Raw genomic sequence first — 13,150 nt, forward strand, 5'->3', positions numbered from 1 at the left:
AACTCAGGAAATCCAACTCTCTCCATCCTGAAGCAGAGTAAAGCTAGCTGTTGAACTCAGGAAATCCAGCTCTCTCCATCCTGATGCGGAAGTAAGTTGGGTCAACCAATTTCCTGTTTGGGTCTTTGACAATAAAGTTGTGGGGTTTCCAAGCCCTGCAGGGGGACAGTTGGCTTCAGCCAATAGCCACTTTCTCCTGTAAATCCCCCTATTGGTCCTCTCTCTCTCTCTCTCTCTCTCTCTCTCTCTCTCTCTCTCTCTCTCTCTCTCTCTCTCATGCTCTGAGTTTGGGTGGAGGCAAATGGGGAGTTACAAAAAGCAGCAAAACCCATGGCATGCCTGGAGCCATTTACTGCTAAGTGGCCCTTGTGCCTTCTCAGAAAGTGGTTGTAGCCAAGCCCCACCCACATGCTGTGACTGTCCAGAGACTCACTCACACACCTCCAAGAAATATTAAGAATGGTAGTGAAATCTGTCTTTCAATCGACCCTGCCCAGGCTCATATATTGCTGAGAGAGCCAAGGAATGTTTTTAAGGAAAAAAAAAATATTATAATTTAATTAGTCTTTCATTGAGATATCTTAACATTTGTGCTAAGTGCTACAGATTTCAAAATGAGTAAGAGTTAGCAGCCCTCTCTCCCAAACCTTACCCCATATTGTGAGGAAGATAGATAAATAAGAGTTCAATTTTGGGGGAAAAATGTTTGCTAACAGGAGTGTTTGTGAAGTGCCCAGGGCTGCCTGGAAACAGTGAGGCTGGCACAGAAGTGATCTTGCAGAAGGCAAGGCCGTCGGGTGGATGGGTATTCCAGAGGGGAGTCCGCAGCTTTCCAAGAACTCCACTTGAGAACCATGGTGAGGCTGAGATGACTGGAAGCAGCAAGCCGGGAACAAAGGCAGTGGTGCGCAGGCTGCTGAGAACCTGTTTATCTGGAAGAGGCGCTCCCCTAACCAACCGCGCCCCCAAACTCTGCACACTGGGAAATGCCTGGGTCTCTGTCAGGGTAGCCCATGCTGTTTCTACAATTAAAGCAGTTCACTGCTGCCTTCCATTGGCCTGATAAAGCCTGAAGATTTTGTAAAGACCATTCCTTACAAGGTCATAGCTTTCCCAGAGAGTAGGCAGGACAAGATAAACCATTCCTGCAGAAAATGCAGATACTTGCTTCATCAAATCTCAACATTTCCCAGACAACTCCACCGCTAGCCATTCACACAATCCAGGTTGGCAACTTCCTGTTTGGCCTTAGCCTGATGTGGAACAGGGATGCTTTTATCCAGCAGGCACAGGACTGGATGGAGACGCTAAAACTCAGAGACTCTTGGAGACATCTCCGGACAGAGTTCAGTTTTCTGTGGCTAACTAGAGAGGTGAGGATACAGTGTGGACAGGAGTCTCCTCCTGGATTGGTGGCCTGGTGGTCCTGAACATGGCAAATAGCAGCATCTTGTATCTTGACAAGGTCACTGACAGCCAGAGGAGCAGTGATCTGTCACAAAGCTACGGTTGTCTATTTATTTATTTATTTATTTATTTATTTAGCTACATTGTCTACTCATTCATCCATCCATCCATCCATCCATCCATCCATCCATTCATTCATTCATTCATTCATAGGGTTTCTTTGTGTAGCCCTGGCTGCCCTGAAACTCTCTGTAGATCAAGCTGGCCTCAAACTCACAGAGATCTCCCTGGCTCTACCTCCCGAGGAATGCAGGGTTTAATGGTGTGTACCACCACCGCCACCACCACCCAGCTTGACATTTTTACCAGCTCAGTCCCTGGTGGCCCCTCAGCATGAGTGCTGGCTTGTGTCCACACTGTTGACTTGAGTTGGTGCATCACACGGACAGGAGGTGTGTGTTGATGAGCTGGGTGAATCCAGGCCAGAGTCAGACCTTGTGTGTGAAGATGGGAAGGGTGATCACTAGAGTAAGGTGGGGGGGCGGAGGGTGTTAATATGGGCATAAAAAAGAAAAGAAAAGAAAGAAAGAGAAAAAGAAAGAAAGAGAGGGAGGAAGGAAGGAAGAAAGAAAGAAAAAGAAAGGAAAGAAAAGATGGAGTGCCTCCCCAAAGTCTGTAAACAAAGGGAGCCATATTTCGAAAACATCAAAATGACTACCAAAAGGTTCTGACAAACAACATTTTAAACTGTTATAGAAAGACAGCCTGCAGCCCTGTACCGGCATGGTGCTGGGTTCTATTTTTCTGATCCCAAGCCTGGGCTTTGAGCCCAAGCAATGTACATACGCAAAGTCTCAAACCTGTATTTGAGCAATACCTGGCAATTTCAGTGAAATCTGGCCCTGGACGTTGCTGAGTGAATTCTTGGAGCTGTCCAGGAACACGTCCAGGAAATAGGAGCTCACATAGCTTTCCTGAAACTCCGTTCAGCCTTCACAGACCCCATCCTGCAGGCCCTGCACGTTTCTGCCTGCTTCTGCCTGGAGGAATTAGTGTTGGCAGTGACCCAGATGTTCCAGCAGGTGGCACTCTTGCTCCAACCAGGTGTTTCAGAAAAGTGGCCACTTGACCAAACTAGAGAAATGGAAATGGGCTATTCTAGTGTGTCCTGAGCAGACACTGGGGTAAAATGATGATGTGATGTGAGAAAGGCTGGAGAATATTCTGGAGAACGTGGAGCCATGAACGACCTGACTTGTGACCACAGGCTGTGTTGTGTCCTCAGCGGGTAAGGAAAAAATGAGATTCTTAAACCCTGTTTGCTTCCCTGACAAGTGCAAACACAGGTGACTGGGAGAGGAATATGGTATTAACAGACTTCTGTGGCATCTAGCCTGATGGTAGCAAGCATCGGTCAGAAAGACCTGGACTATGGGTCCTTTCTCCTGCTGGCTGTGATCTCAGATCACACCCTGGGTCTTACCACGCCTGAATTTCTGGTCTTTAGCTTAGAGAATTTTGTAGCTAGACCCTGGGGAGTCTTAAATAGATGCCTGTATCTATGTATGTGTGGTAACTTGTACATAGTAAATGGTCAACAAAAGAGGTGTTATTGTGGGTTTTTTAAGCTAGGCCCTTGCAGCTGACCTGGGTAGCTATCCTCGGAGGTGACCTCAGAGTGACCTGGAAAAATAACTTGATAATGAACCATGGCTTCAGGAGTCTCAGGCAGAAGAATTTCCCACCTGGATAGAATTTCACAGGTGTGATTTTTGAACCAGGAAATCGGGTTGCATTCCTGGGCTCCCCAGCAGAGCCGTCTCACCCCCAGGAACTTGGAAACATCTGACCACCAGGTGACTGATCCCACTTAAGCTGCACATTGTTGTGGGAAGTATCCATTTACAGGGATATGTAGCAGGACCTTCCCATTAACTGGTCTGTGTCCTCTTTTCTGAAACCCTCCTAGACCAGCCCCTGTGAACTCTTCTTCAACAACAGTGGCCGGAACAACAGCTGCTGTTCATACTTTACACTTCCTGTCAATCACTGGAATTTGTCACCGCTTTGTTTTGAGGCAAGGTATAGTTACATTGTATATTGTTCAAGCTTTGCCTGAAACTCTTCGTGCAGCCAGGATGCTTTGGGAGTGTTAGAATTACAGGCATGAGCCACCAGGCCTGGCTCTGAGAAGTACTTTAATAAGTACTGTATCTACACTTCCTCACTTACCCTTTGAAACCACCTGGGGAGGGGAATGAACCCATTTTACAGATAAGTAAACTTAGGTGTGAGGAAACATTACCAGGGCTCCTTCAGCCAAGAATCAGTATAAACTTAATTTTGATTTTCAAATCAACCAGTTAATCGTCTGCTGATAGGATATGCCAACAGAAAACACTATGAACAATTAAAGACAGTTTCTTAGACATTTCCAGGGTCTTGGGAATCTCAATTGATGCCCTTTTGGTGAAAATATAGACAGATCCCACTTAAGCTGGGATACATACATACAACTTTGTAAGTGCTGTGGGCTAGGTCTACGGAACCATGACAGAGATTAGGGTCTATTCTCTTGCACCCCACAAACCTCTAGGATCCCCTGGAGAGGAAGTCTGTGCTTAATTCTTTATTAAGTTCCTTTTCTGGAGCTGGGGTGGGGCTGGGAAAAGCTAGTTGGCCAGAATGATTTCCCTTTTCAACTGGAGACTGTGGAACAAAGAGATCAGTTTGACCTTAGCCTCAAGAAAGAAGAGCAAATTCTGTCCTCTTAAAGAAAAAAAAAAATGTCATTCCTTCCAACAAGGAAAGGTGATTTTTCCAGTTCCAGGGAAACCAGACACACAAAGTATGGAAGGGATTTAGAGCACTCTCCTGGCCTGAAGTCAGCGGGAGAGCCCTGAAGATGAGTTTCCACTATGCATGCTTGGTGGTTCCTCCCAGTTCCTCCAAGCTCCCTTCAGACTAAAGGCACTTCCTCTATTCCCAGAGAGGTTGTCTGGATTAAACCGAGCGGGTTTTAACCACTCAACTAGGGAACAACCCCTAGGCTTGGACTAAAGCTATTTTGTCAGATTAGCTCAATGAAAATTAGTTTTATAGTTTACTGAGTAACCTTAAATTTTTCGTTTATTCTGTTACAAATCGGTTTCAACCAATGCACCAAGGCTCACATGCGGAGGGTTGGAGGGCAGCCTAAGAGAGTTGGTTCCTTCTTTCTACCCTGTGGATTTATAGAACCCAGCCAGTTAGACCTGGTGATAAGTGTCTTCACCTGCTCAGCTATCTTGTCAGTCCTTTCTAATCTAAAATGTCACTGAGGTTTACCGATTCAGACAAAAGAAAGAGACTTCACTTTGTACAGACAACTTTTTTTTATTTAAATGGAAATAAACCAAAGTAAAGTAATAAAAAAATAAAATAAAACCATCACAGTTGCTTGGGGACATTGAAGCATTGAAAGATGTTTTCTATTCTTAAAGGGCATATTAGTTACTCATCTGGTTCCTGTAACAATATCTACAGCTCAAGGAAGGAAGGGTTTCTTTTGGCTCTCAGTTTGAAGGTGCAGACCATCACAGTGGGGAGGTGTGGTGGAAGAAAAGTAAGGCAGCTGGCTAGGTACCCCAAGTTGGGAAGCAGAGAGGAGACAATGCGTGTGCTCAAGTTGCTTTCTCTACTATTCGGTCCCACGGAGCGTACTGTGCCTATGATAGTCCTATCTCAATTAACCTAAAGTAGATAATCCCTCACAGACATGCCCAGAGACCTGCCTTTGGTGATTCTATATCTTGCCATGTTGACCGGTAATATAAGCCATCATCAATGACCAGGCAACCACTTGTAGAAGGGCTTGGTGGAAGGGCCACACCTAGTGACTTCATCCTTGGTCTCCAGCATGGATGGATAAGATCCTGCTCTCGGATGTACTAATATCTGATTTCCTCTCTGTATTGGCTACTTCCATATTACTTCTACCAAAGGATTTGACATAAATATAAGAAGGAAAGTTTATTTTGACTCCTGGTTTCAGAGTGGGACAGAAATGTCAGAGTCCATGGCAGCCAAGGATGTGATGGAGACCCTCACGTCACAGTAAGCCAGGGCTAGAGGCTGGGCTATCATTTGAAGTCTGACTTAAGTGGCCTCCTTCAGCTAGCAAAGCTCCACTTCCCATTCCACAGCCTCCCAGAATAGAACCACCAGATGGGGAAACGAGCTCTCAAAGCCTGAGCCTGTGGGGACACTTCAGAGTCAAGCCGTAATATTCTACCACTGACCCAAAGGCTTGCGGGCATCTCGTGACGCAAGCTGCATCATGTCTATTTTTAAGAATTGCTGTAGTCTTAATAGTCTCAATGTTGTTCTAGAGTCCAGTGTCTCTTCTGAGGCCCAAGAGAAACTCTGGGCTGTGAGCCATTCAATCAAAACAGAAATGGCATATAAGATGACATAGGCTGAATGTTGCCATTCTAGAAGAAACAAACGAAGGGACAGCAAAAAAGATTGGATTACAGCACGACTGAAACCCAGCATGATGACCATTAAATCCTGTAGCTTCTCAGGTAGTATCAGGCATATACAGCCCTTAGGCCATGAAGCCTCTGAGTGCACACATGTCCAGTGTCAGGCACATGCAGCCTCTGAGTGTACACATGTCCAGTGTCAGCCACATGCAGTCCCTGAGTACACACATGTACAATGTCAGGCACATGCAGTCCCTGAGTACACACATGTACAATGTCAGGTACATGCAGTCCCTGAGTACACACATGTACAATGTCAGGCACATGCAGCCTCTGAGTACATACATGTACAATGTCAGGCACATGCAGCCTCTGAGTGCCCACTTTGTTGAACTAAAGAAAATACTTCTAGTCACCACTTTTCTAGGAGGACTTTAAAACTTTAAGAAAGTTTTTTATCCATATATTTTGATCATATTCTTTCCTTCCCCCAACTTCTTCCATATCCTGCCCATCTCCCTAGCCCACATAGCTTCACCTCTTTTCTCTCTTAAGAAAAAGAAAGAGAAAATCAAAACAAAGAAACAAAAAAGAAAAGAAAATCAGTAAGAAAAAAATACCAAATAAAACAATGCAACTCACATACAAACAAGCACGGAGTCTACTTTGTATTAGCCGACTATTCCTGGGCATGGAGTCTGCCCTGGAGTGGGATTGATCTGTGTATCACTTCTGTAGTATCTAGAAGACCTTGTTTAGAATTAGAAAGGCATGTCTCTCTCTCTCTCTCTCTCTCTCTCTCTCTCTCTCTCTCTCTCTCTCTCTCTGTCCCCCCCATTTTTGCTTTTGTTTTCCAAGACAGGGTTTCTCTGTGTAGCCCTGGCTGTCCTGGAACTCACTCTGTAGACCAGGCTGGCCTCGAACTCAGAAATCCACCTGCCTCTGCCTCCCAAGTGCTGGGATTAAAGGCATGTGCCACCACTGCCTGGTTTTCACTCTCTCTTATAAAGAAAATTCTTTCAAATGAGTTTGTACTTTCACTCTGTAGAGCCTTCCAGGGGAGGGGTCTCACCTCCACTCCTATTTCCTAGTGCTGTGTGCAGCTTCTCGAAGGATGCTAATCTGTTTAACAGATTAGCTGCTTTGTCTATACTGGTTGTTTCTTCAACTTTTGATAAGTGTGTGGTTTTTTTTTCTCTCTCAAACTGCACGTTTTCCCACATCTTTCTGCTCAGAGTTTCTCTACTATAAACTCTGCTAAAAGCAGCCAAAAAGGACCCTGTACCAGTCTGAATGCTGTGAAGTTTTGAAAATTTTTTAACCAAATAAATTAGACCATTATTTAAACAAAACAAAACAAAACAAAACAGAACAGCTTCAAAGGTGGATGTGGTGATGCACACTTTTAGTCCCAGCACTCAGGAGGCAGAGGCAGGCAGATCTCTGAATTCAAGGCCAGCAGGATCTATAAAGTGAGATCCAGGACTTGGGACTGAGTCGGGGTGGGGGGGGGGCTATACAGTGAAACCCTGACTTGAAAACAAAACAAAACAAACCCAGAAAAACCCAGCTTCACTTCAAAATGTAAAGACATTAAAGAGTAAAGACAAATTCCTTCTGGAGACATAATATTAATAATATAAGTAATATAAATGACTTGAGATCTAATTCCCAGTACAGTTCCTATTCCTGTCTGGAGCCTCTGAGCCTGTCCTTTGCCACCTGTGTTTCTGCCAGCATTCTGGGTCTTCTACACTCGAACCAGAATCATCCATTACGATCTTGATGGGTTCACAACATTTCAGGGCTTCTCTAACCCCTTGCCCCAAACTTCCAAATTCCTTCCACAAATAAGTTTCCATCCTAAGCAGGATGTCTTTGGGGTGTTCGTAGAAATCACCCTACTTCTCTGCTAACTCTTTTCTGTGTTAGTTACTTGAACATCACTCTGACCACAATATCCATCAGAGATGGTGGAGGAGAGTTTACATTGTTTCATGGGTTCAGAGGTTTCAGCTCATCACAGCAGAAAGGGTGTTGCAGAGCTCATGGCTGCTGGAGGAAGTTCTCAGAGGCTCCATCGCAGTGCAGGAAACAGAGAGTGGCCTCAGGAGGCCCTTTATTGAGCTATCACTGCAGTCTATCAAAAGCTTTGCATTCTCTGCCCATTTCCTTCTCAATACCAGGTCTGACATAGACAGATTTTTAGCCAAGAGTGTGTTGATTGAAGTTTATGTTTTGCGGCTGAACAAATAATTCAATAAGCAAGAGCATTAAGACCAGAATTTGGATCCCATAATGCACATAAAAAGCCAGGCATGGCTGTATGTGCACCTCTAACCCCAATGCTGAGAGAGGGGTTGGTGGAGGAGCAGAGATGGCCTACTCTGCTTTGTGCTCCTAGTGAGTGATCAGTGAATGGAAGACACACACACATTAGCTTACTACCTGAAAGGTTAGGCAGTTCTAACTAATCCTCCACATGCTACCCCGGGCCAAATCCCAGAAGTGGCCACTGGCTCGTTGGCTCCTCTCCTGCAGCTCTAAATCTGATCCATCTCCCACCACATCAGGGCAAGCTTCTGTCTCTCCTCCTCTCTCCCATGGCCTAGCCCGTGCAAATCTTAGGGTCCCGCCCCATCTCCTTTTGCCCAACCACTGGCCACTGGCATCTTTATTGATGGATCAAAACCCAACTGGGGACAAGGCCCTTCAGCAGTTGGACTCGCAGATTCCCGATTAAATCAAAACATTAGAATCAGTTCCCAACACACCTGTCCAGGTACAGGTTCCTGCCTAGAAGGAATACAGAGGAAAGTGATGGGGCAAGATACCAGCTGTCTTCCTCTGACTTCTACCAACATGCATAGACATGCACACATGAACACATGCACCACACATATATATACAAAAGCCATGTTTTTCTTCAGTCTCAAAAAACCTGAAAGATCCCAAATGCTGCAAGTTGCTCCTGCTTGAAATCCACAGAGATCACTAATGCTACTCTGAGTCAGCTATGAGTCTGAATGAGCTCAGAAAACCAGGAGCTAACGGCAAGGTGTAGGGGTCGAGTGGGAGGGTTGCCACTAGATTCTGCAGGGGAGGGGAGGGGAAGGGAAGGGAATGGGGGAGAATGGAAGGAGGGGACCATCCAGCAGCTGGCCCAGCTGTGTGGCCTGTGCTGTCCTCCCTTTCTGGCCCTCAATTGCTCTTTGAACAGCTCTGCATTTATGGCCACTTGGACAAGCCCTGGCATTGTTTGCCTCTAGTAATCGGGTCAGAGGCCTTATAGGAATGGCATGGTTCTACTTCCTTAAATAGTGACTTGGGAATGAAATGAGTAACCATGTCTTTAATTAGCCATACCCCAGAGGCCTGCAGGGGGCTGGTAGATGGCGGGCTTCCTGCCAAGATCAGCATTGTGCGGCTGGTATTTGGTCCAGGGAGGTTCCGTGGGATGTATTATTTGCCCTTCCTCCTCATCTCCTATTGTCCTAACAGCCTCTACTCCATTCTGCCCTCATATGAACATGAAGGGTACCCTGGAGCTGGAGACAGGAAAGAAGGGAGCCCTTTCTGAGCATCGACCACAGCCTGGGCCCTGTGCCAGTCCCTGGGAAGGGCAAGGTCAAAGATGGAAGGATCGTGAGGAGGTGAGCCAATGAAGGCCGAGTCCAGGTCATCTAGTCCCAGAGTGGTGATGCAGTTAAATCACCAGGGTCCTAGCGATGCAAAGAGGTTTCAGAATAGCTGCAGCCCCTTTACTGAAATTTTTGCACTCTGTAAACACACCACAGAGCCACCCCTGCTACAGTCTCCACCCTGTTTCTTTCGATTGCTTCCTGAACCTGCCTGGGTTCTCTTTCCTCAAAACCTCCAGGGGACTGCTAGGCCTCCACGCCTTCTTTCTTCTCTCTCTCTCTCTCTGAGAGAAAATACCTTTCCAGCCCCACTCTGTTACACAGCCACCTTTCCTTCTAGTTCTTCAGTTCATGTTGCCCAGGTCACAGGAAAGAAAAGGATCATTCAGAAAGGACAAAGGGAGGAGACAACGGAGCAGGGAGCCCACAAAGGAGATGCTGATTGGCTGGGAATGCTTGTGGCTTAAGGATGCTGAAGTGTGGAGAGGGAGAAGTGCCTGGGACCACCGTCCAGACAGAGGAACCATAGCTGACTGTGGAGGGGAGACTAGGAGTGTCCACAAGAAAGGGATTTCCATTCAGAAGGAGTGGAGTGGGCAAAAGAATTCGGAAAGAAGTTGAGCAGTTAATCTGCTCACATTTTAGCTTCTGATGTTTATGTTTCCAGAAATTGTGATTGCAGAAAGGGTCAGACCCTTTTCTGTCTTCTCAGCTACTCAGACTGGAATTCCAGAGTCTATTCGGGCTGGCAGGCTGAGGCAGACAGTATCCCCAGTCCACACCCCACATATCCCTTCACGAACCCCCCACCCCATACCATCATTACCTCCCAGGAATGAGGGAGCACCTTGGGCAGGTCTGGGCAGGGCAGGCCTGTTTTGCCCAGATCAAGTGTGGTCGCCTTAGGAGTGAGAGGGAAAGCCTGACTATAAACAAGACTTTTTCCACGATCCCTGGCTGTATGTTCCTTACAGGAGGCATAGAGCTTCAAGAGCTCTCTTCTCAGTGTTAGCTGGGGCTTATCTGCCTTCACCTCTCCATTCTCCTCTACCTCTTGCCTCGAATGCTGATTTGTGCCTCTGGGGCTTTATATAATATGTTATCCTGGAATTATGTTTTAAATGGTGCTTTGTGGAATTGGCATTGCTGGGGCTAACACGGCACCACAAAGTAATCTCTGGAGATGCAGAGTGTGGTCCAGGGCCAACAGCATCAACATCTCTTGGGAACTTGTTAGAGATACAAGCTCCAGGGGTCCTACCAGTGGGTGGAGTATTGTTATCTGAATTTTAACAATCCCTATGCTGGGTCTGACTTTTGAGCATCTCCAATAAGTAAGAAGGCTACTTAATGTCAACAGATGGAACCCTGGGTACGTAGACATCCCAAGGCACCAAAAATACCATTTGCCCCCTGCCCTAAAGTCCTCCTGCCCCTTGTAACAGATGTTGTTGGTTGACAAGACCCCAGACACGTTGCACCAGAGGCAGAGAAGTGATTTCTTGGCAAGCTAATGAACCTTTGCTCTCCAAGGTGGAGAGGGCGGGAGTAGGGGAGGAGGGGGAGCTTTGACAAGGATGCAGGGGGTGGGGGACTTCCGATGGGGGACAGGTGACCTTCACAGGAAGGGTTTCAGCAGCAGCACAACTACTGTGAAGGAATGCTCCCATTCAGAGCTGAAGGATGTCCTGAGGGGGGGTGGGGATGGGCACCTCCCTCCCTTCTCGGAAGTTGCCACACCTAATTCTCTAGCCTGCAGGCCAGGAAGAGGAAATGGACTGTGACCGAAGTGGGAGAAGCTCAAATGCTCGGTGAGGGACTTTTCTGAGGGCAGTGCCTGGAACCAACTTTCAGTGTGGGTTGCGCAATCTCCTTTGGATCTCTCTCCTGGGGGGGTGGGCAGGAGAATGGAACAGCTAAGAGTCCTGAAGGGACTTCAGTCCTGGCTTTTCATGATGCAGCTCTGTACTCCTGGGGAGATTACTCAACCTCTCAGAGCCACTGTGATCTTGATCATACACTGGAAATCATGATAGCAAGACTGACAGAGGTTTGGGAGGTTTTAGGTAACATCCCAGGTAAACACCAGCCAGTGCTGGGCCTAGAACAGTGCACTAGACTTGAGTATTGCAGACACTGTATCCCATACAGGTTCCCTGAATGGGTGATGGATTCAGTCTCCCACCGAAGTAGCCGGAAAGCCACCACTCTGCAGCTATTTCAGACCTTTATGCTCAGCACAATGACATCACCATGGCCCTTTTCCCAGTGCTTAATGGAACTCTAGAAAGGTGTTCTTCACGGTGTTTCCTGTTGTGGCAAGTCTCCTCTTCTGGTCAGTTGTCTTTCAGGAGAGTGCTTGTGAGGAAGCCTTGGGGGCTCGAATCTCTTCCCAAGCCCGAGGAGAGAAACAGGTGAAAAGAAGAGAAAAATGAAGTCTCTCTCTTGAGTAGAATTGACAAGGTGTATGGGAGGTAGCATTTCCCAGGAGGACTCAGCTGGAGCTGGTTGGGAGAATGACTGTGGCTCCTTCCATCCACATACAGCAGAGCTTCTGCAGGTAAAGGTCCCAGCTTACTGTGGCATCTGTCTTTCTCAGCACACTGGCTGAGATACAGTTCCTGGGCAGAGCTCCTCCTAGGAGGGGAGTCCGGGTCCTTTCACTGAAGCTGTATTCATGGGGAAAGGCAACTTTGATAGCATCGTAACTGATTGGAGATCAGTTCATGGCATAGACCTTGACTGTACACATGGCTTCCACTCCAGTGTTATTCCTTGTGCCCCACAGCAGGTGCAGGTCATGCAGGAGAAGGAGACTGGAAGGGCCCTGGGAGGTCCCCTTTCTGCTGAGTCCTCCTGCCTGCCAGAGAACAGGAACCAATAGCAACAACAACAAAAAAAATCTGGACCGATGCTTCTGGATTTTTCCCAAGTGGCCTGCTTTTCCCTGTGGGTGAGCTACAGAGTCACTGCAATGACCCTTCCCTTCCCTCCTGTCCCCCTGCATGAGCTTATAGGTCACCTTCATGGTGGCTAGATATTCCCTTTGTGGCCACCATTAGAAAGTTCAGCGAGGTGAGCTTTTCAGAAAAACTGGTATTTTAAAAACAGGAACTTGAAAAATACATTAACGGGGGAAGTGGGTGATTATTTGTCTTTACTATATATAGGAGAGAGTCAGTTTATAACAAAATTATTTTTATATGCTGTTTTTGCCAGAGCAGCCAGCCCGTCTCCTGATGCCAGTATGCAACTGATTTTTATAGCATAGCCTCCCCTCCATAGGGCCAGTCATCAACTGTCCCAGACCCTTCTTGCTATTTGTGGCTGTTCCCGGTGCCTGGAAAGGAGCTCACTACCCATCAAGGTTCAGGAAGTTCTCCATGGACTGGCTACATGCAGCCTGAGGTAGCAAGAGCATATGGGTTTCCCAGCTGCACCTCATACCCATTCTTCCCAAGGTACATTCTGCTTAAGCGGATAAGTCCACCTCCCCTGGAAGTGGCTGGTAGTCAGAGAGCCAGGAGGGGGTTTCCTCCACACTAATCTTCTGATCCTTTGGCTGGAATCATTGGGGAGCAGTTGGAGACAGCCTGAATATGTCCTTAAAGTACCTGCGAGTGGGAGTCCATTCCT

Source organism: Mastomys coucha, unplaced genomic scaffold (assembly GCF_008632895.1).
Source record: "Mastomys coucha isolate ucsf_1 unplaced genomic scaffold, UCSF_Mcou_1 pScaffold22, whole genome shotgun sequence".
NCBI lineage: Eukaryota > Metazoa > Chordata > Mammalia > Rodentia > Muridae > Mastomys > Mastomys coucha.